We start from the raw sequence: 5,130 nt of genomic DNA, 5'->3' as shown, positions 1-5,130 counted from the left end.
AACAAAACAAAAAACAGCTAGATTCCAAGACAAATGTAGAAAACTAACAACAGGAACATGTCAGCATTGGACCCTGCCAGGTGTCCAACAGATTCTTAAAGACACTTAGAGAGGTCAAGGTCGAGAGCTTCAAATCTTTTTGTAAGATATTCCAGGAAACAGGAGCGGAATAGGAGAAGGCCCTTTTGCCTAGTTCAGTCCTCATTGAGGGAACACTGCAGGTAATAATGTCCTGAGAGCGCACTCCGTAGCTGCACTCACGCAGAGACATGTAGGAGGAGATGTATGAAGGCAACAGACCAAGAAGTGATTTAAAGATGAAAATATACCAGTGAGAGAGTCTGCGTGAAGTTAATGATGTCCATTTAACCAGTGAATACAGGGTGCAGTGGTGGGTACGATAATCACAGCCAGTTATGAATCTTAGTGCACCATGATAGACAGCATCCAACATCTGCAGGGTTCTTGTAGGAGCATTCATGTAAATAATATCACCATAATCAATGGAGGGAAGGAAAGTCACAGATACAAGGCGTTTTCTAGCATTCAGGGTTAGACAGGATTTGTTTCTGAAAAAGAAACCCAGTTTAACTTTCAGTTTCTTTACCAAGTTTTCCACATGGAGCTTAAAAGAGAGATGTGAGTCGACCAAGCTACCCAAATATTTATAGGAATCAACAAACTCAATGGGGACACCATTTGAGGATAAAATCGGAGGAAGAACTGCTGGGACCAACTTCCTATTTGAAAAAAGCATCCCTTTGGTTTTTTCGGCATTTAGGACAAGTTTGAGGTGAAACAAATCAGTCTGGATGATGTTGAATGCAGATTTCAAAAGCTGGAAAGCCTTAGCAACAGTTTTAGCTCGACAATAAACAACTGTGTCGTCAGCATAGAAATGTATGGATGCATTAGGTATGTTTTTACCTACATTATGTATATAGATTGTAAAGAGGGTGGGTCCTAAGACTGAGCCTTGTGGCACACCATTGTTGACTATTAAATAACTGGAGGCAGTACCATTATGTTGAACACATTGCCTCCGGTCTGAAAGATAGTTAGAGAACCAACCAATGGTGTGTTCTGAGAAACCAATTTCTGAGAGTTTATGACACAAGATGTTATGATCCACAGTGTCAAAAGCTTTAGACAGGTCTAAGAAAAGTGCAGCACAATAATCCTTAGCATCCAGTGCTTCAACGACATCATTAAGAACCTTCAGTGAAGCAATGGTTGTGCTGTGTTGTTTCCTGAAACCAGATTGATGTGGAGGTAAGATGTTAAATGAGTCCAGGTAATTTTTGATTTGAGAGTTTATCAGTTTTTCTAGAACCTTGGCTAAAATGCAGAGTTTAGAGATTGGTCGATAGTTGTTCAGTGAGGTGGGGTCACCTCCCTTCAGCAAAGGAAGAACAAAGGCTGTTTTCCAAGTGTCTGGGATGGAGTTTTGTCTTATGGAGAGATTGAAGATGTGGGTCACAGGGACTGTGATGATATGAGCAGCCAGCCTTAAGAAATGAGGTGGAAGTTCATCTGAACCTGCAGATTTTTTAGGATCAAGATCTTTTAACAGTTTATTGACCTCACTGACTGAGAATGGAGAAAAAGAGAAGCTGTGATTAACTGAGGATTGACTTGTAGGAGGGATTTGATTTGTAGAAGTTTGGTTATTAAGTGAAGTGGCTGATTTTCCATTAGTAACTGTGTCAAATAAAGAACCAGAAGCAACAAAATGTTTGTTGAAACAGTTCAGGATCTCGTGCTTATTTGACACAGGAACAGAGTTAATGAGAAGTTGTGATGGGAGGCCAGATGATTGGGGGGTGCCTGAGAGAGATTTAATGGTTTTCCAGAATCTGTTAGGGTCATTTAGATTTTTGGAAGTCTGAGATACGAAATAGTTGCGTTTTGCTGCTTTAACAGCAGTTGTGCATTTATTCCTCATCTGTCGAAAACTCAACCAATCAGTGTCTGAGCCAGATTTTCTTGCTGCGGCCCAAAGATGATCTCTCCTGTGCAGGAGGTCAGCTAGCTCTGGAGTAAACCAGGGGCTGTCTCGTCCCTTTATTCTGAACTGACGAAAAGGAGCATGTATGTTCAGGAAATAAATGAAATTATTATGGAAATAGTTCCAAGCGGAGTTCACGTCATCAGTTAACAGAATACGATGCCAGTCAAAGTGAGACAGATCCCAGAGGAATGACTGTTCACAAAAATGTTTCAGATCCCTTTTTTGAATTAATCTGGGCTTAGAAGGTGGAAGTTTACTATTTCTTAAAGCCGCTGTCACACAATGATCACTCAAAAGATCAGCAAATACACCTGTACCAGGGAATTTGTGAGGCATATTAGTTAGAAATAGGTCTAAGATGGAGGAATTTTCAGGGTGGCTTTTATTTAATCTAGTGGGGGAGTCGATCAGTTGGGTTAAATTAAAAGACAAGCAACATTCCTTGAATTTGTCACAGAGGGGGGTCGACTTACACCAATCAATGTTGAGATCTCCAGCCAAAAAGATCTCTTTGAATTTTAAATTACCAAGGAATTCCTTGATGGCATTTAATGCCTCAGGTGAAACTGAGGGTGGACGATGGCAGCAGACTACAGTTAAAATCTGGCCTCCATTCAAGGTGATGTTTACAGATAAGGCTTCAAACTGGTTTGGAATTGTTTTGGAAGACACGACTTGAAACCAGAGACTCTCTAATGTAAATAATGACTCCACCCCCCCCCCCTTTTTTTTTGACGATCACAGCGGTAGATGTTAAATCCATTGATTGCCACGTCATTATTCATTACAGGTTTGTTGAGCCAGGATTCAGAAATAAAGATAACATCTGCCCCAGAAGAACTGATCAGGATATTCAAAGCATCCAGTTTTTTCAGAAGGCTACGAGCGTTTACATGCAGAAAATGAAGCCCAGAGGCATTTTTAAAGTAATTTGGTGTGCTGTAATTAGTGGGGGGTCCAGGGTTGGGCTGAATCCCTGAAAGCAGTAACAACATTATTATCAGACATTTTCTTGAGTTTTTTGTGACTGATGTGTAATTACAGGAGTTAACAGTGTGTAATAACTGTAGCTTAAGTTACAAGTGAAGTTATAAAACGGACCAATTGTCACTTCCGATCACTGACCAAGTAGTTCTGCATGCTTCATCTAACTGCTTGGAGATAGCTTGAAACTTTGATAGACAGTTGATTTATTCAATAACTTGTTTTTTTGCCTTCATTTTTCTTTATACTATAGATTTTTTTTTTTTTCTCCAAAAGTAAAAAGCATCTGCTGCATTCATTTATTTTTATTATTTTGGACAGTTATTGTAAGTAACTATTGTTGTTCTGAGATTTATTTATTTTATTTATTTATTTATTTATTTATTTTTTTTTAATTTTTTTTTGGGGGGGGGGGTAATTTGTTACACCATGATATATTCATGCAGGCTTGTGGCATATTTCATGTCCTAGGTCTACCATGTTTTCATTTTGTAAATGGTAGCTGTTTGTAGGACATTTAGAAAGAGAGTCGAAAAAAGCATTTGTACAAATAAAGATGATCACATTAGTTGACAATGACCCAATCACAGTACCCAAATCAACAATAATAAGAATGGAACAAACCAATAAGATGAGCAGCAACAAAAATACATGAATACCAACTACTAACCAATATGGACACAGTACTTTTTTTTCTGTGTAAACTAAATCTGCATAGTATTAGAAAAACCTGCAATGGGTGATTTTATCATTTGAGTCTAGAAACTGTTCAACATGATGGTGGTAGTGTTATGTCATAGGCATGCAATAACATTTCCAAGATAAAATCTAATTCTAAAATCTAAAATCTAATCCAACAATGTTCAGTCAGGTCATCTGGACAGTTTCAGATCATCAGACCATCTTATCGCCAGCAAACTAGAGTTGCATTTGGGCTCAAAAAATCAGACCCGGCTCCAGCCCATAGCCATAATTTCCGAACCCGACCCAACCCAAAGAATTAATAGTAATTACAGGTCCGAACCTGAACACCCCACCCCAACATTTTTAATTAAGATTTGACTGCTTATAAAGTTACCACTGAGTCGTTAGTACTTGTCAATCTCTCTTTGTGCACCTTCTGGTACAAAGTGTTAAAGTATTATTAAGAAAAAGTCATGGTGGGAATTAACAAGGTTTCATGTAAAAATCGTTTATCAGGCAGTCTGAAGGTTTACAGGTGCACTGCACCTAATGCCACAGGCTTTCCTTTGTTATCGCTCATCCTTGGATTTCATATCCTCACACCCGGTGACAAAGCCCAATTGAGTTTTACTCTGCTCCCGCCTCACTGCCTGACCTAATACCTAAGGGGGATTTGGTTCTGACTGAATGGTTTTTCCTTTTTCAACAACATTCACTCTGGAAATGAATTGAAAAGGATTCTTTTATTATACCTTATTTAGCTGGCATACATGTTAACAAGATTAAACTCTTCCAGTCCTCCTGTGTATTTGTCTTTAAGGAAACTCAAATCTTACAAGACATTGTAATATTTTCCCTTGTATTGCATGTTACACTAGATGTTAGAACTGTCTGCTGCTCTGGGCATAATGTATTTTGTGGACTCTAAGAAAAAGGCATCAAAGGCTCAATGTTTGCAGAATTTTCAACTTAAATGCTTTCATCCTGGGGCTCATCACATTTATTGTTTGTCCTGGGATGTGTCTGCGCAATGAAGACGTCATGAGTTCAAATGCAGTTAAATAAAAATATACAATTGCGGTTATATCCAACTTTATAGTGTAAGAATTTTTAGATGTAAAACTATCCATCCATCCATCCATCCATCCATTATCTTTACCCGCTTATTCCATTTTGGGTCACGGGGGTCGCTGGTGCCCATGTCCAGCAATCACTGTGCGAGGGGCGGGGTACACCCTGGACGGGTCGCAAGTCCATCACAGGGCCACATAGAGACAAACGAGACAAACAACCATTCACTCTCTCATTCACACCTAGGGACAATTTAGAGTTACCAATCAGCCTAACATGCATGTTTTTGGACTGTGGGAGGAAACCGGAGCACCCGGAGAAAACCCACGCATGCACGGAGAGAACATGCAAACTCCAACCAGAAAGGCCCCCGGACCGGG

This window comes from Nematolebias whitei, chromosome 14 (genome assembly GCF_014905685.2).
Source record: "Nematolebias whitei isolate Nwh7 chromosome 14, NemWhi1, whole genome shotgun sequence".
NCBI lineage: Eukaryota > Metazoa > Chordata > Actinopteri > Cyprinodontiformes > Rivulidae > Nematolebias > Nematolebias whitei.
This window is presented reverse-complemented; position numbering follows the sequence as displayed.